This window comes from Vidua chalybeata, chromosome 3, assembly GCF_026979565.1.
Source record: "Vidua chalybeata isolate OUT-0048 chromosome 3, bVidCha1 merged haplotype, whole genome shotgun sequence".
Lineage (NCBI taxonomy): Eukaryota > Metazoa > Chordata > Aves > Passeriformes > Viduidae > Vidua > Vidua chalybeata.
This window is the reverse complement of record NC_071532.1, coordinates 93,532,954-93,557,122: the sequence shown is the minus strand read 5'-3', so window position 1 is coordinate 93,557,122 and position 24,169 is coordinate 93,532,954. Positions and strand designations below refer to the sequence as shown.

At 41.4% G+C, this 24,169-nt stretch overlaps 1 long non-coding RNA gene across 1 annotated transcript in view; it reads left to right on the top strand.

Moving 5' to 3' along the window:
- The first annotated feature begins 18,004 nt into the window (after nucleotides 1–18,004).
- Nucleotides 18,005–24,169, top strand: part of LOC128785828 (uncharacterized) — a 42,030-nt gene continuing 35,865 nt past the window's right edge. The window contains exon 1 of the long non-coding RNA XR_008430046.1: nucleotides 18,005–18,172. This is a non-coding gene — a long non-coding RNA (uncharacterized LOC128785828). The remainder of the gene's footprint in view (nucleotides 18,173–24,169) is intronic.

Sequence of the window (24,169 nt, the reverse complement as noted above, 5' to 3'; positions counted from 1 at the left end):
GTTCTCAAGGCACTAGCATGTAAAGCCAGTGTGGATCCCCAAAGAAACTGGCAGCTTGCTACTTTACAATTTCTTTCATGTAGCCCCAGTGAGATGTAAATCTACAATAATCTAGATTTTCCAACTTTTACAGCACCTAAAATTTTAGATCCAAATAAATTTTTCCCCAGCTGTTCACTAATAGCATGCTCAGCTTAACAGAGAGGTCTACTGTAAAGCAGATACAGGTGAGAGTTACTTTCTGAAAGCTTACATTGCTTTTTATGTGTTATGCTTAGTGTAGGCCAGGTCCCAGAGACTATGTCCCTTATGTTTGACAGTAAGGGAATATAAAGCTTGCTTTAGCCACAAGGGGCTTATGCCAATATAGGAATTCAGTTTAAGCTAAAGCTGGAGAGATTTATACTGGCTGAGAATTTGCTTATGCTTTAAGAAGCTTACTTTTATATAGAGAGTTCAGAGATTTTAGGAAAGGCTTCAATTAGAAGAGTTTATATTTTGTAGATATATTTGCATACCAGTACTTATTTTTCATAAGAATTTTGTAACTTAAATTTTGATAGCTTTTATTTAGATTTAAAATAATGTAATTTAATTTTTTTCCATAGCTTTCCCTGCCTTTATTTCATCCACTATTAGTTATACTGTAAAATCACTAACTTCTTTGAAATTCCACTGTATCTTCCTCCTGACTTTAGTAGTCTCAATACATACTTTACATAAATCCTTTTGCTTTTCATACCATAATAGTTTATATAGTTGTCCATTTGGTCAGGAATTTATATTTATTGAAAACAACAAAAAGAAAAAAAATCAGTTACTTGGAACCAAGAAATTCATATGCTTCAGGAAAGGTGAAGATTGATATCAAAATGAATAAACTTACATTTCCTATGAGGGGAAATGTTTAGATTCAGAAATAGCATTGCCTGCTGTGCCTTGTATTGTGTCTGTCGTGCTGTTGTATAGTTCTGTAATCTCATCATTCTGCTTTTGCAAAACTGTTTCTGAAACTTCATCTTTGATTTGGCAATTCCGCATTAACCTCAATGTTGATCTTGAAGGTAAGCAGCCATTATGTGTGCCAACAAAGTCAGTCATCCTGCATTTTGCTTAAGAACTACTTAGCAAGTAAAATTCCCTTTGAATTTCAGAGCAAATAACATCAGTTTAGCTGTCCTGTGCAAGGTTTCTGGATGAGTTCAGTAGCATAGGAGCCTGCAGTTGATCAGTTTGCTGCTGCCTTCAAAGGCAAGTACTGAACTGTTTCAGATGGGACATGATAGCTCAGCTACAAAATTAAGCTATTTTTACATAATAAATTTTAATGATCCTCTTTTGTGTTCTTTGCAAAGAAAGGCTTGGCATCTTGATGTAGTATTGCACCACATCTTTCTTGTGTACACTGATGAAAACCCATAGTGAGGTCATTTCAGAGGGAAGGCAGCACATCCCATTAACCTGTGCTAGGATCTGGGTACCTGGTGTTCTGCTAAATCCTAGTTTGCAATCCAAAAAGAGTGCTTTCATCACAGTTTAAGATAAATCACAAGCTCCCTAACTACAGGGTCTGCAAGTTCCCTGCTCTGCAGCATCCCTGGGTGTCACAGTGCCTGGTTGCTGGGAGATGGGAAGCTGCCATTTACCCCCTCATCAGCCTAGTAATAAGAAGAAACTGATCTCATTTTTGCTAGTCTCCTTCAAAGAGCTTTTGGTTGTATGTCCCTCAGTAAGTCTTTTCAGTCTGCACAGATGCAGCAAGGGTGATGTCCTCTGATGGGTGACTAAGCATAGAGACCCAAGAGTGGTACATCAATTCCCAGTTTTTTCAGTAACCAGTGTGCCCATCTTACAACTATTCATCATGCTACTGAGAAGATTTCCACAACAGGCAGGACCTAAGCCCACAAAAATGAGGAATTCCTTTCATGATGCTTCTATAAACATCTGGTTTCTGCCTAGCAGAGTTCATGTGCCTCTTCACCACCACTGCAAGGAAGAATGAGAATTGTTTAGGTGACAGGTACTTGAATATATAAAATGTTACATATTTTTCTTTACCTACTCGATCCTTGTGTTCTTTAGAGATCTGGAGGCATAATTTTACTGTGTAATTTTTAAAGACTTGGACATTACAATCTCTCTGACAATAAGCACAACAACAGCTAGGCAAAAAAAAAAAAAAAAAAAAAAGAAAGGAAGAAATTTCTTAACCTAATTACATAAAAGTCCAAAGAAATTCTGCAGGTCATACATATATGCAGATTTTCTCTATTAAATGAGCCTGCAGGGAAATGCCTGAGAAAAGTTGTGAATTACACTAGCATAAGGATCAATTGATTTACTCAGTAAAAATACCCATACTAGTGCTGACCCCCTCCTATGAAAAAAGCCACTGGCATTTTTCCTGAGGGTCTGTGGAAACATTAATGTAACACTATTAAAATCTAATTGGTTTTTTTTTTTTTGTTTCTTTCAGTACTATCCCAAGCAGGTGTTTTGGTGCATATGAGTCAGGGAATAGCTTACAGAAACCTCATGCCCAAAAGAGATTTGAATTTTTTTATTTGTTTATGGGGGGTTTTAATTGCTTTCTGAAAGCAGGAGAAGTTAATAATGTTGCATAATCTTAGATGAGAAGCACCATGTCTAAATTCTACAAACACAGCTGGAGGGTGACTTAGATGGTGAGTACTCCTTATCCACACATCCTGGTGGAGCAGCTGCACTTCCCACAGATAATTCCTAAGTATACTTACTAGGAAGATGCAGATTATGATCAATTGCCCTCCAGAAATAAAGCATAGCCTAATTGAATATGGGTTTCTTGTAGTTCCACAGCCCACATTTTTGCATGGAGGAGTTTGTCACTATTGCTTTAGAGCTGCATCTTTCCAAGTATACTGACTTTTCTCTGCAGGCTGACACTGCTCACAAAGTTAGGTCAGCAACAGAAAATATCTTGATTGCAGAGTAAGTGGTCCTTCTTAACAGCTTAACTGAGAAGAACCAGTGACTTTGCCAGTAAATTTGCTTACCTTGACAAAGTGACACATGGCAGGGTAGTCCAATGCAGTGGTTAACAGCATGAGCTGCACCTCTAGCAACAGTGGCAGTACCAGGGGAAGACAATTCAGTTTCACTTCCTATCCCAACTCTGCAACTGCAGGATAATAAAGGAGATCCATGATTACAGTGATCTGTAATTTCAACTACAGAATGAACAAAACTATTGTCCAGCAAAAAAGTAAAGTGGCATATTCTATTTAATGGAATATTTATTAATTTTTAATGCATTTGTCAAAATGACTCTTAGTGTGATATTGTGCTATAAATCTGTATGCTATTAAGTTTAAAATAATCTATAATAAATTTGTCATGCTTATTACTATCACCCTTTTTGTTATCTGGTATTTTATATTTTCCATCTGTGAATAACCAAGATATTTGTGAGTAAGCAATGTCATAAAATGCATAAATATTCAAAGAAAATACTATTGTGCTTCTTATGGTAATATTTGTCTGCTAGAAAGTGCAGTTTTTAGCTTTGATATGGAAGAATGATTTACAGTGCCTGAAAAAATGGAGCTTGTAACAGAACGAAGATGTTCTTCATCACAGAAAAACACTGGTATTCAAAACTTCCTTGCTGACCCCCTCAGGCATGTCTCATAAGACATTTCATTGTAAGCTATTGAACAGAAATCTAAAGCTCATGACTTAGCACTGCCAGTGCCTGTGCTTGTGTTACCAGGCTGCTGCAACATAGCATTTGAGTCCTTCAGCAAGGTTTGTAAGTGGTGGCTTGAAGATACTACACTGTGGATGAAAATTGAATTGAAGCTTAGTAAGCTCTTATTGAACTGCTGAAAAGATTGTGGCTAAGAATTTAACCTATGACACAGTAAAACAAAATAAATGTGTTACTAAGGTTATGACATGACCTGTAGAAAGCAAAAAAACTGAAAAGTTAAATTTTATGTTCAGTCCAAAATTGCTGTGTATGGTGTAAAGTGTGACATCCAAAGTGGCCAGCTTTACTCAATGAGCTAAAAATTGTGTTAGATCCAAGTGCAGTGTAACAGAGCAAGGTGGAAATGTTAAAATTGTAGATCCTAAAGCTTTGTGTGGGCCCATTTTTCCTTAAATGTCAATCTGTGTGTGGAATGACACAGGATTATACAGGGAAAAAAAAAACCTCACTAAAAACCCCACATGGATGAGCCATTCTTCTGTATATATTTTTTCTGTAGAATCACTCAATTAGTAAAAATACTTTTTTTTCTGGAGATACAAGCTACTTCATTAGTCTTTTTATTTGTTTACTTGTTTGGTTGGTTTTTCGTCCTTGTAAATACTAGGACAGGGAATATGGTTTTTTAAAGGTCTGCAGATCTAGGTCTGCAAAGCAGAGCTCCTGACCTCCAAGATTTTGTAGTGGACCTGAGCTGCTCATTGCAGAGTTGTGCACTGGACACACACTTTCCACAGAAAGCACCCCAATCCTGCAGCCTGTAAGACAGCCACAGCATGGCCCAGGAGAATTCCCCACATTGTACCCCCTAGCATGGGTGCACCTGGCAGCACAGGGAGACACAGCCTTCCAGAGGCAAAGCACAAGTGCAAGACAAGTGAGAAGAGTTAAAAAGAAGCTGAAAAAAATGGGCAATTGAAACCAAGACTGGAGAAAAGCAGTGCAATCAGATCCTCAGTATTACAAAGCACCTCATTTTGCTTCCTTACAAAGTTGGAACAAGAGAGAGATCTAAATCTAATCAAACCTAGAAGAATGCTTGCCTTAATCCTGGAAAGAAAGCAAATCAAATAAACAAACATCAGAGACTGAAAATTTCAGATGACAAAACCAAAATACATAGTGTTTATTTATTTATTACTGCAGTTATTTATCTCCAGTTTAAATTTTGGTTTTGTTACATGATTCTTACCAAACTTCAGTTCATTCACTTGCAAAACTGGCATACTTTTACTTAGCAGGAGTCTTCCAAATATGAATAGATGTGTTATATTCTTTACTTGGCTAAATGTTTCAGAAATGCTTTTTGAGATTCCTGAGTAACAGGCACAAATTATAAAGTATTGTTCCTATTACTCTGAGCTTTGTATTAGGCACAATGAAAATAACAGTGATCCACTTCAATCAAATTCTGTATTTCTTCTGAAAACTTGCTGGGTTTATCCATAAATGTGAGCATGAGAGAGGACTGTTTTAGCACATTTAAGAAAGGAAAAAAGTGTGATCAGAGATAGATACTGTTTTTTTAAAAATCACTGTTTAGACACCTAAAGGAGATGGAATTGAAAGCTGCTGAACAATTCCAGATGTCACCATCATGAAAGAGTGCTGGGAGGACTTTTATCCCTCAGCACCAGGAAGGAACTGGCCTGATTCTTAACTGTGGATTCACGTAATCCCAGATATTCAGTTTTGAAGATGCTGTCTGAAACATCTGGATATTTGAAACACCCAAATCCTTTATTAGTAGCAGTTAGCCTTTTCTATGCCTTGGGAGATCTATGGGACAGCTTTCCGTACACAGTAGTAAAACCACATTTTTTTTTTTTCTGTGTGGAGAAATAACTCCCTGAATCTCATTCTTTTGGATCAACTGTAGGCAACGCTCTGGCAGAAATACTGACTGCCAATGTAAAAATGTTGAGCTGCAGTCAGCAGACTCATCACACTCTAAATATTGTAGCTTGTGGAAAGAAATGCAGTGTGGGAGTAACCTTTTACTCCCTTCTACATACTTGTGGAGGCTTTCTGCCCTTTTGCACAGTTGTAAGTGATTGAACGTAAAGCAAAGCACTACTGGGGGCTGTGGAGCACTGCTGGAAGCAGAGCAGAGCAAGTGACTCCATTTGCCTTCTTGCCAAGTACTTTAAAGGGTACCTTTAGCCCCAGTGCGTGGGGTGGGCACTAAATGAGGTCTCTGTTTGCCCTGCCCAGGGTATGGCTGAGTGAGGATGCTCAGTGACTAATGATGCACAGGGGAGGATTTTCTGCCTTCAAGAGACCCCATACCACCCTTTAACCACAGCTGGGACCACCTGGGCTAGGGCACACATCCCTGCTGGGTCAGGCAGAAGTGCTTAAATTAGGTTTCAGAAAATCATGTGTATGGGAGGCACCCAGCTAGTGCAAACATCAGAACAGAAACTCCCTGGGATTTATATACCAATAAACAGAAAATACTCTCCTGCTTCACAGGTATGTCTGAGGTTTGGTACTTCCCTTCAAGGCTTAATAGTCTATGGAGAACAAAAGAGCCAGTGAAGTGCTTGCTACTTTCTATCTAGTGTTTGATAGCTGGTGATTGAAGAGGATGACACCACCTAAGTGAGCCCATTGTACCTCCATTTACAGACTGAATTGACAGCAGTAATAATATGTCATATACATTAATTTCCTGCCTACTCAATGAGGAAATTATGTGTATTTGTTGTAGGTTAAAATACCACAGCAAGCCAAGCCAAGAGGATCACAGAATTATCCCAAACAGCAATAAAATATTTCCTCCTTGTCCTGTCAGATCTCCTTGGGCTTAGACTTTCCATTTTGGGGGGATTTGTTGGTAGACCTTAATATAATTTCCCAAACTATGAAAAGGTGGAAAAAAATATCATGTTTTCTGTCAGTATATTTTGTTAATATAACTGTGTTAAGTCATCAAAACAGCACTCCTAGCTTATATTACCAGAGCAGTGTTTTCTAGCCTCAGATTTAGCCTTTTTTTTAGGCAATTGAGAAACAACAGCAGCTTTGGTCACCCTGGCATTTCTGCTGCTTCATATTGGATGTTCCTGCAGGAATAGGACATCCATCCTCTTGCAGTGCCAGCCAACAGACATTCTGGTGTCTGTGAACATATGCCAAGAGAGGACTGAAACTTCCAAAGTAAGTAAGTTTGACAACACAAACCAACAAGGCAGGTTACTTCTTTGCATGAAGCTAGTAAAAGTTTCAATGGAGGTGTAGAAGTACTTTGTAGATATCATATAGATTAAAAAAAAAAAAAAAACAGAAAAAAAACTTTATAAAAATTTGTGTTGGGTTTTCATGACTAGGTTTTAGTAGTAGAGGGGCTACAGGGGTGGCTTCTGGGAGCAGCTGCCAGAAGCTTCTTCCATGTCCAGCAGAGCCAATGCCAGACAGCTCCAGGATGGATGTGCTGGGCCAATCAGAAATGGCAACACCTATGGGATAACACAGTTGAGAAGGGAAAAGTTATTGCACAGTTGCAATTGCACCCAGAGAAGAGAGGAGTGAGAACATGAGAGGAAGAGCCCTGCAGACACCAAGGTCAGTGCAGAAGGAGAGGCAGGAGATGCTCCAAGCACCAGAGCTGAGATTCCCCTGCAGCCCATGGTGCAGCCCATGGTGAGGCAGCTGTGCCCCTGCAGCCCATGGGGATCCACAGGGATGCAGAGATCCCCCTGCAGCCCATGGAGGGGACCCACACCAGAGCAGGTGGATGCCTGAGAGGAGGCTGTGACCCCGTGGGAGGCCCGTGCTGGAGCAGGGCCCTGGCAGGGACCTGCAGACCTGTGGAAAGAGGAGCCCACACTGGAGCAGGTTTGCTGGTGGGACTTGTGACCCTGTGGGGGACCCACGCTGGAGCAGCCTGTTCCTGAGGGACTGCACTCTGTGCAAGAGTGATCCACACTGCAGCAGTCTGGGGGGACTGGTGCTTGTGGGATGGACTCACGTTGGAGAAGTTCACAGAGAACTATTTCCAGTGGGGGGACCCTACGTTGGAGTAGGAAAAGGACTCCTCTCCCTGAGCAGCAGCAGAAACAACCTGGGATCGAATGACCATAATCCCCATTCCCATCTCCCTGCACTGCTGGGGGAGGAGGAAGAGCTGGAAAGGAGAAGTGGGGAGAAGATGCTTTTTAAGATCTTATTTTACTTCTCATTATCCTTCTCTGATTTTTTTAGTACTAAAATTCAATTAATATCCCCAGTTTGAGTCTGTTTTGCCTGTGAGTGATATCTCTGTGTCCTGAAATCAACCCATGAACTCTTTGGTACATTTTTCTCTCTCCTTTCCAGCAGCAGAAGGGAAAAGAGATTTGATGGGTACCTGGCATCCACCCAGGGTCAACCTACTATAAACAATAAGCAAATACACTTTGGGTTATGTAAAAACACTTTGTGTTGCATTCATAGCTATGAGAAACATAAAGTTACTGACATATATACCTACTTGTTAACATTTGTCTGTAATAGTAAGAAAATAATAGGAACAGTTAGAACAAGGCATGGCTGTTGACTCACTAGCAAAAAGGAAGACTATGACTGTATATGTAAATAGGCTGCAACGCAATAGAGGGGGAAATTGTATTTCCATAAAAGAAACTAGGAAAATGAATATGCACATATTTTATAGTCTCATTTATACATTCCTTACATGGTAAATATAACTCAAAAAAATATCTCACTGTTCAGCGTAAGAAAAATTGTTTCACATGAAAGTTTTATTTCAGTCTTTCTTGAATAGTCAGGAGGAGTACCTAAACTGAATTTTGGCCTTCAAAAAAGGGCTGTTCCTTATATGTAAGACATTGTAGGGCAAATGTGAAGCAGAAATTGAAATACATATTTTCAGTATATTCAGTATGTATTTGGACTAACTCTATAAAAATAACTGCAGGTCTGCCAAAACACAAGAGAGAGAGAGAGAGAGAGAGAGAGAAAGAGAGAGAGAGAGAGAGAGAGAGAGAAAGAGAGGAGGTCAAGCTAAAATACCCTGGCAGGACTGATGGACATAGGCCTGTTTGGCATCATGTGTATTCACATCTGTGAGCTGGGGCTGTGTGTTCAAGGACAGGATCTGTTTCTCTGCAAGAAACCCTGCACATTGAACTTCTCCAGGAGCTCCACAAAGGGCTGGTAGTGGCAGCTTTCCCTGCTCCACCCAAGATTTCACAGCAGTCCAAACTTGGCCACCCTAGTACTGCTGGAAGACCTCAGACTGCCTGCCCTCAGGGCTCCTCAGTGTTTGGAAAGTTTCTGAAATAGCTATTCCAGAACATAATTTGGGCGTACATCTTCTCTGGATGCTCCTATTTCAGAGTAGGAATGCTTTTTTTGGTCTGACTCTAATCCTTATTCACAGCTAATTCAGAAACTGGGTGGCTGCATAGAAAATAGGTATTAAAAAAATTATTCTGGAATAATAGTCACAGCTCTCATTTCTGTACCAGATACAGCTATTGGGGAATGCCTCTTCCAGTGCATTTCCACATGGAGGTGAATCCTGAATGTTCTACCACCTGTTTTTTTCCCCATCAGATAAAGAGAAATCCATATGCCACAGTCCTGAGAAATAAATGAAAACCCTTTGAAATTAAATGCTGCTTTAAACTAAGTTATTTTGACAACAGATCAATCAAAGGTATCACACTTTACTTATGGTGCCTGAAGAGTTGAATTCTGAGCTGTAGTTTCTGTTGCATCACTGAGTTACTAATTTTCTTAAACTTAACTAAAGATGATTCATGGGCAATTAAAAAATGGCAAGGAAGAGAAATGCCACTCTGGTGTGATCCAACAGGTAGGTGTTGTCAGGTGGAAAAACTCAGGCAGCAGGTAGGTGTTGTCTCAGACCCAGTCTCACCAGCAAGGCAGCAGGGATGTGACCAGTTTAAACCACAGGGAACAGCTCTTGCCCCATGCTTGGGAACAATGTACCGAATTTCTGTAACAGTCTCCAGGCAGTGCAAAGCAGATGGAGTCGGCTCTGCACCCTTGTGCCTGAAGGACACTGCCCAGGAGGCCCTTCATAGCCTTTGTTTACCATGCTTGCCTTGTGCAGCTCCACAGTGAGATGTCAACTGGAACAGAAATGCTGCTTGACTGAAGGCGCTAACCAGTTTTTTGCTGAATATATTAAGTAAGAACCACTACTGATTTAATATCTTTTCTAATAACAAAACAGGTTTAGATTGGACATTAGGAGAAATATCTTCACTGAAAGGGTTGTTGAACATTGGAACAGGCTTCCCAGGGAAGTAGTGGAGTTACCATCCTTGGAAGTGTTCAAAAAACACGTAGATGCAGCTCTTAGGGACATGTTTTTGTTGTGGGTTTGGCAGTGTAAGGTTAGTGCTTGGATGCAATGACCTTAGAAGCCTTTCCCAACCTTAATCATTCTATGATTCCAGGTGTCAAAAAGCATGGAAGGAAAGGCACTGGTGCTGTGAACTCGGGCAGCTACCCTTGCTCCACAGTGAGCAGTCTCTTGAAGGACAAGTGAGATGATGACCTGAGTTGAGGTGGAGAGAAGTGCTTTCAAGAAGAGGCTTTCTCTCCACTGCCCTCACAGGGAGACACCAGTGGCTCTCAAACAGGTGCTCTTACAGCATATGATGTTAGCAACCCTATGAACACTTAGGTCTGGAGTAAAATGATAGCACAGAGCAACAATGGTAAGGCTGAGCTTTCTCTAAATCTGAACTCAAGATGAAAAAGGCAAGATCTACATCTGCCAAAAGACAGATGTCAGGCTGTTGGAACTCTCATGGTTACTGGTAGAAGGCCAACAAGTAATAAATAATCACAAAGTCAGTCTATTAATTTCTTCATTAGAGCTGGCCAAAAATAGCCACTGCTATTTGTAGCTGAGAGAGAAATAGTGGATGGCTACAGAGCAATAAATTGCTGTTATGAATTATAAGTTAATGGACATTGAAAATGCTAAATTATAGATATTAAGTAATTATGCAAATTATATTCCTTCAGCTAATCATTTTTTTAGAAGAAGCACTTATATAGTATTTTCACAAAGTGACTGCAGTGGCAGAAACAGTCCTATTGATGTATAACCTGAAGTATTAGAAGTAAACAAACTCCTGTTATAAATGGTATTGTCTTCTGTCCAGGAACTTCAAAGCTTTTCATAATGTTAGCAATGCCTTAAGGTGGTCTTCAGAAATATAGGGATAGGCAACCTGAGGCACAAAACTGGTAAGGGAAGTAAGACCCAGGTTTTTCCTCTTCTTAAGTTTCATGTACCAGTTTCACTGCAGATGGCAATGCTTGGCTTAATGTGTTCCCATGCCCATCACCCAAGCCTAGGCTACCCAGTGCCCCTGGCCTGACTGTGCTCTTCCAGTATATTTGCATGATTGCTCATTGGACTACTTCCACACAGAAGATTTTCCCTTTAAAAAAAAAAATAAGAGCTTAAAATAGTGTTTTTAAAATTTTATTTATTATTTTAATTACACGGTTGCCTTGGCAGGATTACATGGTGGCACGAGCAAGCCACAGCAGTAGTAGAGCTGGGGACAATGTCAGCCCCCAGGTGGGCAGGGGATCTGTGCTCTCCACCCAAGAGACTCATCGAGCCTCCCCCTTACCCTGTGAAGATAGCAGTTCTCCTCTTCATGCACTGCTGAAGCATTGTTTTGCAGGAGATTGGGTGAAATCCAGCAAATACATCTTTGTTTTTCAATCTGGTCACATAAAATTCTCTCTGGGTTTTATGGTTATGCTGGCTGCTCTCTCTTCAGACTAAATGAGCAAACAATTAAGTGTCCCACTGCTCAGCCAGACCTAAAGCAATGGTAGTGACTGCCAAGGACTAGACTGACTATAAACACTAACATTGGGAATTAATTAATTCAGGATTTATATGTGTGTGCAACTTATAGAACAGGCAGAATTTCAGCAGAAAGCCATGGAGACAGGAAAACTCATGTTTGTAAATCAGAAAGAAAACCAGAAAACCACTTTTTTGGACAGTATAGTAGCTGAACACCAGGGTTGAAATATGAAAAGGGAAATTGGCTCTGTATGACTTCCGTGCTTAGGAGAACATTATTTGCCAATAAACATAGTCATATCCAAGAAATAGCTAACTGTCATAATTTTCTCCTATGAAGTAGGGTGCACAGATCACTGCACACAAAGCAAATTCTTATGATGAAAAGAATGAAAACATGAGATCTGATCTGATACATTTGAGGCCTCTATTTGGGTATTTCAAAGTTGCCCATTAATTTGAGATTGGAAAACTTTGTTATCCAAACTGTGAGTTCTGCTGAAACTGCCTGTAGCATTGCCAAAGCCTGGCAGTGGTGACACAGCCCTCAATGCGGCCCAGGCCAAGGCACAGACTCACTCATCATGCATCCAGCAAAAATTTTTAAATGCTTCTTTTGCTGGGACATGCAGCGTGAAGAATCTGTGGCCACTATGTGAGATTTTTATTTCTTGCTTGTTGAAATGAAACCATAGTTCATACTGAAAGCTTTCATTAGGAACGAGGATGAGACAACTTGAAAATAGGATGATTTCACTGTCTTACCACATATCCTGCCAACCCCTGTGCAGGACTGGCCAGGCACTAGCCATGTCAAAGTTAATGGGAATGGACATGTAGGTAACGTAGGACTTTACAAGCTGCAGGGGACAGGAGCACTCCCACAATCTGAAGGACAAGTGAAGAACCATCTGCCCAGATCCCATCTCACCACCAGAAGGAATGACACACAACTCTTGGCTTTTTTGATCCATTTAAAATCTTAAATGTGGTAAATATGCAGTAAATCATGTAGTAATCCCTGCAACAAGTATTGGCATGCAGAAGCTTTTTTCTTTCATACTCCCAAATCTAATTATTTTTCCACCCTTCTTTTTCCCAGTTCCTGCTCTGTTTCCTCTCTACCATTCTCATTCCTGTTTAAAACTTTCTGCTTCTTTGCACTGTTCCTTTCAACAAAGAGGAAAGAAATAATGTGGTCCTTCATTTTACTGCCCCTTTGTAGCAAAATCAGAAGGAGAAAATAGAGAAGGGAAGAGAAGCACATTTACATTTCTTCTAACTACTGCTGCTGCTGACATTTCTATTTATTTGATTTACACACATTCTAATTAATACAAGTAGTAAAGGGGAGAGCTCAGCAGTGAAGCTACAAAAGTTTACAAGTTGCTTTCACATGTTTATTGCTTTGCTAAACTCCAGATCCCTAATCAGCTTAACAGATTATTCCCTGCATTCATAATGCTCTGCTGACAATGAAATGTAAACAATCTGCTGCAATGGGAGATGTAAGATCTATAGAGAAGATCTCAGCATTAACTTATGTTTCTGTTCCTGGTGTCAGGAAAAAAAACAACCAGTAATACAAGCCTCAAGTGAGTAGTTTTCCTGCAAGTGAAAACAATCTCACTGATCAAAAATTGTATTAGTATATATCCAAGGAACATGTTATCCCACAGTTATTAATTGTTGAATACAGTAGCCAGCACTCCAGTGAACAGAAACAATTTCTCCAAAAAGAAAAAGAGAAAAAGAGAATGTGTAAAGTTAGTCACAAAAAACCTGCCCAAAACCAAACATTGTAGTTTGAGGAAAAATAAGTATCAAAGCATCAAAAAGTATAAAAATATATTAGCATAAGGAACAGGAGTCCAGAAGAGCTCTTTACTGCCCCTCCTATGGCCTGGGAGGGAGGTACACTCATAATATAAGTAAGAAGGAACTTCACTATATGACATTTCCTTTCTGTGATTAGAAATGGGGACTCTTTTTCCTTTTACTCCAAGAGAGATGAGATTCAGAAAAGCTGTCTATTTTTGCAGCTTTTAAACTAAATCACTTCCCCCCCCCCCATCTGCTACTTATGACAAGCTCAGAGTATTTCTGTGTCTCTGCATAACATATTGTATCTTCAAAGAGTGCTGAGCACCACAGGGAAGATGATCCTACTTTTACCTGGACAGTGTGCAGGTTAAAGGTAGATCTTACCTCAAATTACATTCTACACTCCTGTGAGCGAGCCCCACTATGAGCTGGTTTTGAGTGGCATTCACCCATAGAAACTTGATTTTCTAGCCTAGAGCTGACCTCTCCTCAGTCAGCATCTGTAGAAATCAAACCAAATCAGTCAGATAGACTGCAGGGCTTCCAAGCAAATGAGCACATACCAATTGGCCAGGCTGCATCTACATGTGCTCTGCTGTGTATTCAATTAAACAGGCAAAAAGAACTTACACATTTTGTCAGTTCCCTGCAATCATTAGGCATTTCTCTGCCCTTACCAATTCATACCACAGTCGCAAATTTTTAAATAAGTAGGCACTCCTCAAGGACTTCCAGCTGTAAGAAATGGGTCTCAGAAGGACAGAATCATCTATTCTTGACAGAATCATCTATTCTTGATCTTGAGCCCTGAGCAACAAGTTTAATTTTTTACACATCACATTAGACTGCAAGGCAGTCCAGGTTGCTATAGGGAATTCCATAACAAAAAGAATTGATACCTATTCAAATAAAAACATCTTTAGTCTACTCTGCAGTCAAGGAAGGCAAAGCCTATTCAGAGTCTCCTGATACTAGTTAAAAAAAACATCACTTTACAGACAGAAACATATAGCCTGTTTTCTCATTACCACTCATCAACAGCAATGACAGCCTGACTGACAGACAATTTCAGTGTTCCCCTAAGCCCTCTATCCTCAAACCAATACTTCACAGGTTCAGCATATCTATTACAGCAGGAAATACCCAGTTTATTCATGGGCATTTGCAAGGTTGACCATTTTGTTCAAAAAATGGTCCCAGCACAGGATGTTTTACAGCAGCTTTCCCATCATGCGGGACCAGTAGCTGAAGTCTGCAGCTTTTCACTGACATTTTCCCCAAAGGCATGTGAGCAGTCAGGGAGATGCAGCCCATCTGATCTCTGTAGCGCCTTGTCAGAGGAGGTGACGGTGGTTAACACAGCTCTTCCACATGTCTAACCTAACCTGTGATTATATTCAATTGATCTAATGTGATTGGTAAGATTAGATAAGATCCCTCCTGCACTTTCAAGGAACTGTGCTGCAGGAGGAGAGCCAAAGTGTTCATCTGGACCTGATGATCTTCCAGTAGACAGCACACTGCTGGCTCAGGGAAGCACTCCTACAGGAATTTTACCCAAAAAAACATCTATTATAAGGTGGGAATTGTGACTTAGTGCTCAATCTGGAAGAGAATTTCAGCCTTGGCCGCTCAGTGGGAGGTTTAATGTGCCAAATATCTTGTATTATGTTCTGATCTTAGAATTTTCCTGGAGTGTATGTAGGCCTATAGCTGCAGATATTTTCTGAAATTATCCTCCAGTGTGACACTTCTTTATGAAGTACAACAACTAAATAGCAAAGTGCAGGCCAAACCACTGGGCCGCATAGGAAGGCTTAAGCAGGAATTAATTTTAAGTACTATTTGGATCTAATCCCAAATGCAGGAGTTCAGGTATTTAATTGCAGTGCAGCTGTTCGCACCACTGTGCCAGAAGAAAAAAAAGCATGAAGAAGGCTGGGAGAGCAAGGGTGGTATGGCCTCATGGGGTAGCACAAGGAAGAGAGGGGTGTATTTGGAAGTCATTTGTATAGTCCTTCTGTAATCAGAAAAATAAGGATTTGTAATGGCCAGTCCTCTGCTAAATTGCTTTTTCCTTCTTCACTGCAAAAGTCAAGGAAAGGGACCCCCCATGCAGACAGTGAACATCCCTTCTCTTGTGCCTGCTTGCTGGAAACAAGGACAGCACTGCAGCAGCTCCCAAATTACATCCTGGCAACAGCAAGGCTTGCCTGAATACTTCAGCTCAAGGCAAACACAACAGGATGCTTTAAGGCAGCAAGATACAAGTGCTTCTCTTCAGAACAGACTGTGCTCCTGAGAGGTGGATTTCACCCACCATCCTCAGGGGGACCAGCCCTGAATCACATCAATGTAGCTGAGCACATCAACACCCCAGGGACCGACAAGCTGCTTCCATTCAACTGCTTAACACTAATTGCCCAAATACACATCTCTTACCGATGGGAAACACATGGTAGCTCCTGATGAGTTGCTGCTCTCTGCTGAGAGTTGGACAGTTTCATATTTCCCATGGAGTAAAACTTTTCAGGTTATCTGTTTCTGGGCTGTAGCTAACACATAATAACTTCAGAGGATATTGTGCCTACAGGTCCATAATCCTGAGAGCAGCATCAAGCTCAAAGGCCTGAGAAAACAATAGGAATAACTTATCCAACAATTAATTTTAATTAGTATTCCAAGATGAGTGGACAAAGGAAATAAACAACTAAAAATTTTATCCTAAAGAATCACATATCCTAAAGATAATTACATTTGTATTTGTTTAGAAGATCTCTGCAGCTGTGTCAGGTTAGCATGCTCTCTTGCAGGAACTCATTAATTTAAGAAAAGCCATACCTTGAAATAATTTTTTTACCAGATAGATGAAGAAATGGCTGATGGATCCAGATGGCTCTGTGATGCAACTGTTTTCCTGCTGAAAGCAGGAGTAACAGACAAGACAGCAAAGGTTCCCAGCTTCCTTCCCTGCTGGGCTGTGCCTGAAAGTTTGTTTTGTTTCTTCCTCTCAAGTCTTACTCTAGTTCCTGTTTTGACTTCAGTTTCTCTAGGCTCTGTGTGCTGGTGTTTTTTCCTGTTTCCCTTTGGAAAGGAGCAGTTCACTGACTCCCCCTCCAAGTGGCAGCCCTGCCTGTGCCTTGGTGTTTTGGGCCGAGGGTGCTCTCATTTCTGCCACACCAGCCCAATACTGATGCTCGTGTGGCAGAAATACTCTTGCTCTGTCTTAAAACTACTTCAAGCACAAGAGAGCTGCAGCTGTACCACAGCTGGGATGTTGGGCAGATTCATGGTGTTTTGAGGGGGTTACTTTTCTGGTTTTATTGGTAGCTCCAAGTCTCCACCACATGGCATCTCACTCGTATTTTGGTGACAATCTTAGCAAGAAACTAAGCTCAGATTTTGAGGTTTAATCTATAGATACATAGATAAAACCCCAAATAATTGTCTGTTCATATAGGGATGTGTGTGCATGTATATACATTTTCCAGGAGCTGTATGTCAGAACTGTTCTTGATGTCCTGAGGTTCTGGAAAAGTAGCACATGGATAGTGCCTAGGAAGGGAATCCATAAACCCTTAGCCTTGGAGCACTTGAGCTCACTGTCATTTAACCTTTCTGGCTCAGCTCAGTGGCTCCATCCTCACAGTGCCCTGAGGAAGGATGTGCTATTCATGAAGTCCTGAGTAAAATTAAGCTGCAAGTTGCTGTCAGTTCTTCAGCTGCTTTTTACAGAAGTGCTGTCAGGTGAAGAAGAGGCTATATAAGGTGAAGCAAGCACACTATAAGAAGCTCTGTAATTGTAGATTACACTTATAAGATGCACAGAAGTGCTGTAAGATGAACTAACTGGTGAGGAAGTTGCTCTTGGATGGCTTTTGATTTCATGTTGGTCAGAAGTAAAAAATACTGACTGGTTTTATGACCCTAAGTTGAGCCAACCACATTGGTATTTTTTTGTAGTAAATAATACGAGTCCAAAATCAAAAGTTAACCTGAGGTGAACAGTGTGAAACATAGTGAGTGTCCCTTGTCAAAGACTATTTCCAAAGCCTCAAACATAGGTGATCCAGATTCCTCCAACATGATTTGATGATGGGCATTTGAAGACCATGACATTGAAGTATAACACTTTGGCAAAATCTGTTGCAAATCATTGGGTTTTTTTTTTTTTTTTTTTTTTTTTTTTTTTTTTTACACAATAATACATAAAAATAAGAAAGAAAGCTTTTGGCCTCAAAATGTAGTCCAGGCTGCCTGTGGCTCTGGCTGGCCCAGAGCAAGGCCAGGGCTGTGCTGCCGGGCCTGTCCCCGGAGCCAGGAGCCGTGTCCGTGCCGGGCGGCCCTGAGGGGCCTGGCTCTCGCCTGGGCCGGCGGGGATCAGACCAGGCCTGGCGGGACCAAAGCGTGCACAAAGCCAAGCTGGAGGAGAGCTCGCTGCAGGAGGCAGCGAGGCGGCAGGACAAGCAGCGGCCCGAGGCGCTTCCGCGCCCTCTCCGCCCCCTCGGACCGCGGGCCGAGCCGCCGCGGGCGCGGCTGCGCTCCCCGGGCCCGGCCCGGGTGTGCGGGGCTGGCTCGTTCCCCGCTCGGTCCCCGCTCGGTCCCCGCTCGGTCCCCGCCTGCTCCCGCGGGCACCGGGGCGCCGCTGGGGCCGCAGTCCCGGCCACAGGCAGGCACGAGGGACGCGCAGGAGCTGCTCTGCCACGAAGCCCCGGGAGCTGTCGCCTGTCCTCCTGCCACCTCGGCCTGCAGGACACGCGGGAACACGTAAATACACGGTGATAACATAACAACAACAGTAAATGCGGTTGAATTCTACGTTTATAAGTAATATGAATACATTGATAATATAAAACACAAAATCAGATCTGAAAAATACACAAACACATTTTATATATTAATTATAGAAGCATAAATATATGTATATATTTTATCATGTAAATAATACATTTATATAATAACAGCTATGTAATGACATATATATACTGTAGTATATATACAGTGTATATGTGATGTAAGTTTGTATAAGTAACGTATTTTTTATAATATATATGTAATATAATAGACATTAGATATATAGTATAGTATATTGCTATGTTTTATATTACTGTATTTTATATTCATACATTTTACATAATAACATGCTTATAATATACAGTATATGCATTATATGCATTGTAAGTACAAAACACAATATTTGTATTGTTATTGTTAGACATAATGCTATATGTATAGATAACCCCTCAGCTGAAATACCTGAGTGGATCTGTCAGATTTGGCTTGTGCCTTGCAGTGCCAAGCAGTTTTGTTACTGTCTGGAAAGACTGCAGAATGACTCCTGAAGAGGAGGCACAAGGAGAGCAGAGGTGCCCTAATGTGCCTTATTTAAAACTTCAAAAAGAGCATTAACACTGTGGTGTCCAGCTGTTGCATCTCTTCATTTTAGTACTGGTTTTCCATAAATTGCATTTTCAACCTAAATATATAGGTGGCAATGAGAGCATTATGTAGCAGCTCTTTTAATGTTACCTCACTGCTGCAGGGCATCCCTGCCTGGCATATTTGCCCTGATGTTTATTATTTTCTTTCTATGGATTGTGTTTAGTTCCCAGGAAATAATTCAGACAAAAATGAAATATTGAATAAAGGTTTTCTGAATATGGCTCCTTCCCTGAAAGTGCTGGCTGATAGGAGACTTCCCAGAGAGTGGTGAGATTTATGTCCTGGGATAAAGACGATGCACATCGTCTTCGGAGCTGTGGGGCTGCGTCGACACAAACATCTGGAAAGCTGATTATCTGAAGTGCTTGGAAAGTATTTCTTGCACAATTGTGCTCTTTCAGACTTCTAAGATAGCACCTATCACTGCAGTTGCCCCTTACAGGATGACATTATTGAGAACTCACTAGAAAAAAGACAGTGATAGTTATTATGCAAAGGATGGTGTAGAAGTGGCAGAGACTTCAGATGGGAATTTGAGAAATAGCTTTGGGCAACTGGGCACGGGCAGAAATGTGTAGAGACAGCCAAGAGCAGTGATTGATTTCCCGGTCTCCAACTGCACCAACATTCATCTGATTGCACTGGTCTTTTTTTATTATGATTTATTTATTTATTTTGGTGTGTATTTTCCTCTGTGCTGTTCCACAGAGCTGCTTTTAGGTGAATTTATGACAGAACTTTCAGTTTCTTCATTTAAATTGGCAGGAGTATTTTCTTTCCCCTTCCCTTCCCTTCCCTTCCCTTCCCTTCCCTTCCCTTCCCTTCCCTTCCCTTCCCTTCCCTTCCCTTCCCTTCCCTTCCCTTCCCTTCCCTTCCCTTCCCTTCCCTTCCCTTCCCTTCCCTTCCCTTCCCTTCCCTTCCCTTCCCTTCCCTTCCCTTCCCTTCCCTTCCCTTCCCTTCCCTTCCCTTCCCTTCCCTTCCCTTCCCTTCCCTTCCCTTCCCTTCCCTTCCCTTCCCTTCCCTTCCCTTCCCTTCCCTTCCCTTCCCTTCCCTTCTTAATATTTCTAAAGTTCATACTCTTAAAATAACCAGGAAATAATTTCACATAAAATGTGGACTGCTGAATAACATGTCCAATTTTTTCATTATGGATATTCAGAAACAATTCTACAACATAAGAAAAAATCCATCTGGAGAATTCAAGAGTTAAACACAAAATTATGGGGTTTGTAATGTTGATTTCATGGCAGATTTGTGTGAATTAAGCCCCTAATCCAAACCAAATAAGGTCAACACCAGGACAGTCATGGTCAGCAGACCTTCTCTGCTGCCTGTGGAGTGCTGAGGTGCAAGTGATGAAAAATTTTATAATGAGGCTGAAGGACTGCCTTGTCCAATCATTCCCTTTGGTACCTCTGCAGGGTGCTGACAAATTCAGTAGGGTTGAATCAGTGTGAGTAACATTTGAATATTTCAAAACTGATAGAGCAATGCTGGAGCTATTTAGGTTTGGAATATTTTGAGATGCCTTGTAGAGTTCGTCCCACAAAATGCACTGCCTCCTGCTTTGTATTCTGTGATGTCAATCAGCTATTCCTTTGAAGGGATCTTATTAACAGACTCCCCACCCCCAAATTCTGGTATCTCATAGAGTCACACTTCATTTTACTGTTTCTCTCTGACAATCTGCCACTAAAGAGAGAGTTATCATCTGCTTATAGATTAATTACAGTGTATTCCCATATATTCCCCTGCCCTACCCCAAAGGGTATACCACTAAGTGTAAAAAAAAGCCCTTCTTAATGGGCCATATATAGAGTTGTATACTAACTATAGCACTAACTATATAGAAAAACTTGATGATGTGTTTTTGTTACCTTGAATCCTTCCTGTAATAACCACCCATCCATTTGTTGCCAGTAGGTTTGACAGTGTGAAGATGTGTTTATTATATGAGGGTGGATCTTGGCTCACAGTGCTGCTCTGGGACCACCTCAGAGGGTTGTTACAGCTATGGGGTGGTGGGTGCCATGCTGGCTCTTCTCCCTGAACACACCCCAAAACCTCCCAATGATGTTGTAGGGTGTCTGTGAAGGGAGGACACTTCTGTGGCAGCAGGACCGGCCAAGTGAGCATGCAGTCAACCCCGTGGTGGGGCTGTAGCACCCAGGACACTGGGGGAGGGTAGGTGTGCATTTGCAGGCAGTCCCAGCCAGAATACAGCAGGAAGCATCTCTCACCTGGTGTTTTAACAGCTTGAGTTTGGCACACATTGGTGCCACTGAGTCTTACTGGGGACTGTCATTCTTATGGATGGTGCACAGTGAGGTTCTGACAAAGGAAGGCTCCTTGTTGGGAAAACTTTACTGGAGATATGGTGTCTCACTGCAGGATCTGAGACTTTTTGTGTTATCCCAACTAATCTCTTTTTAGTTCATGGGTTGTTTCAACACAAAGAAATTTCATAAGACTTGTTCTTCCATGAGGGATGTTGCAGAGGAAGATACCTGAACTGTTAGAAATATTAAAGCAGTTAAAGAAATACATTGGTGACATAAGGATATGCACTTAAATCAGAACTTAGCCAGATACAGTAAATACAAATGTCCAAAATTGGAATGAAGGCCTAAAGTGAAGCAATAAACCAACACACACCCTCTCCTTTTGTACACAGAAGTACTTCAAATGCAAATCCACCACAGAAATCCCCTATCCTACCCACTGTATGGAGCAGGCTTTGGTATATGGCACTTGTGTATGGACAGGATTTGCAAAGCTGCTCCCCACACCTCTAGCCTTGGTGCAATTTCTGATTCTGTATATTGTAAAGGAGCAAACTGGGGCACCACAGAAAGCCTGGCCCTCACATTTGTCCCCTAGCATTTCCTAGGACTGCAGAACTCCACGTGTTCCTCCATACGCTCTCCACAGGCACATTAGCCAGGAGGATGTGTTACATGCGGAGTTGGAGGGGGAGACCACAGCACACCAGAAGGAGCTTCATCCAGGAGCTTTTGCATCAGTTTGATAGCCTCTGACTTCTTTAAAGATATTTAGAGTTGTTTCAAAGTGACAAATATTACCTTGTTCCCCCGAAGTTGTTCCACAGATGAGGCAGTTTTTTGGCATTGATAGAAAGATGATTCATTTGTCTAAACCACTCAGCCTCGTTGTGTGCTCAGCTGGTATATGGGAGTCATACCCAGACAGGCTCCCAAAGAAGAATATACCTCATCCCTTGTCAAAAGAAGGAAAAGTTAAATTTGCTAACACTACAGTTTTCATAGGACTTAAAAGGATAAGCAGCTGGGACTAAGAGGTGATCTATTTGCATTTGCAGGACTCTGCTCTCTTCCACTTCTTCCTTTATCTTATAAGCACAGATACAAGGGATTGACCAAATACTCACTTGTTCTTGCCTTGGGAAAGCTTCCTGTTTTGGCAAAAATAATTGTGCAATAAAAATAAGGTTTTTTTAAATGCAGGAATTTGCACAGGATTTGTGAACACATGCATGTAACAGGGATGGTTTTGGACCTTGTCTGGAAATCTGCCCTCAAATACCTTTCAGTGATAGATACTCAGATTGAGGTGTTTCAAAGAACAAGGTTATGAGGCACCAGAGATTACTTAAAATGAACTATGAATGTAATTTTTCAAAAGAGCCTCACTGGAGCAACATGGAAAAATTATGTGCAGGGAATCAAAATAGATCCTAAGGACATGCTGATCTCCAGACTGTTTTTTTTTTTTTTTTTTTCTTCCTAGTATGCTGCTGGCTGCAGGGTGGTTGTGCTCACTCAGCTCATTTATACTGACTTTATGTTTTGGTGAGGGCTTGCACAGAGGAAATTACATTCGCCAGGGCCAGGGCATTGACTGGATTTTGCAGGTAGGATAAAATTATGCCAGTTCTGACAGCAACTGCTTAAATCTCTCATTGCATCCAACTGCACAAGCTGGCCAATATTTTCAAAACACTATCAAAAATAGTTTTGGTCTGATGTTTGCCCAATCCATTGAGTTCTTCTAGAGCTGGTCAAAAGAAGAGCTATATTTCAACAGGAGATAAACAGAAAAATTGAACTTTTCACTAAGTATGCTTATCCTTTTTTTACTTGTATGTAAATTTGTGAAAGAAATATAGTTTCTCTTCTGTATTCATCTTTATGCTTCCCCCACACTGGTGCTATAGGAACAGTTCAGAGGAAAGCTGCATTAACATTTTGTCTCTTGATGATCAATAGGATATGAAATAAAAGCTCCACTCCTAAAAAGAAACCTGGATTTTATGCTATTGAATTAACTTTACCTTAGGCATATAAAATATTATGTGGGTTGCATGATATTGAATAGCTGATACAGATAAATAAATCAGGCTACTGAATTGGACCATGTGCAACAATGAGAATAACAAAAGAAATCACATGTATTTATAAACACCAGAACTGGGCACACGATGGACAAGGTGGCAAAAGTGAAAACTCCAGAATGGGAATAAAACCAGCACGGAAAATAACAGATATTTGCATAAAATTATCTAAAAAATAATGGGGTGCATGGTTTATGAAGTTTCAGGGCACATTGCTTATGCTATGGATCAGAGACAGCTTTCCTCCTCCCACGTGGTGTGTTAAATGTCAGAAGTATGAATATCCTATGTAGCCAAAGCTGGGTTCCTGCACCAAAACTGGGCCATCTTCACCTTTTGGTCAACAGGCAGGGCAGGGCTCATGCCATGGAGATCCACCTGAGGTGCCTCAGCAGAGGGCTTGCTGTGTGCATGTGCAGCTGTGACCTCTGAGACCAGACATCCATTGCTAAAGACTTTTCATGGGTCCAGCAACCCACGTGTGGGACAGGGGGAGGTGAGTGTTGGCATGAGACCTCTGCCTCCATCCACCTGTGTGTGTGATGGCAGGCTTGCCAAGCTGAGCAATCCTGCTGTGTGGGACTTGCTTGGGTATGTGACAGGGTATGGCACTGGAGATAATGGAGGTTGTTTACCACTTGCAAACTATTTTCTACAGAGTACAGACAAAATCATGGCTCTATCTCAGAAATTATAATGGGAAGGAGAATTGATGACGTTTGATACAATATTTATGGTGAAGTTCAGTCAGTCTGTTCTCAGTGGTTAATTACATTTGGCTGAGGAGCCACAGGAAGAGCAGGGCAGATGCTAGGAGGTCTGTGGTTTAAAGTTTTTGTCCTCCTTTCTCATGCTAGCTGTTCACTACAGCCATGCTCCTGATCCTGCTCATGCTCCCTCAGTGTTCTTACACCCAGCTGTCCCACAGCAGGGACCTGCCTCATCCCCAGGCCTGCTTCTG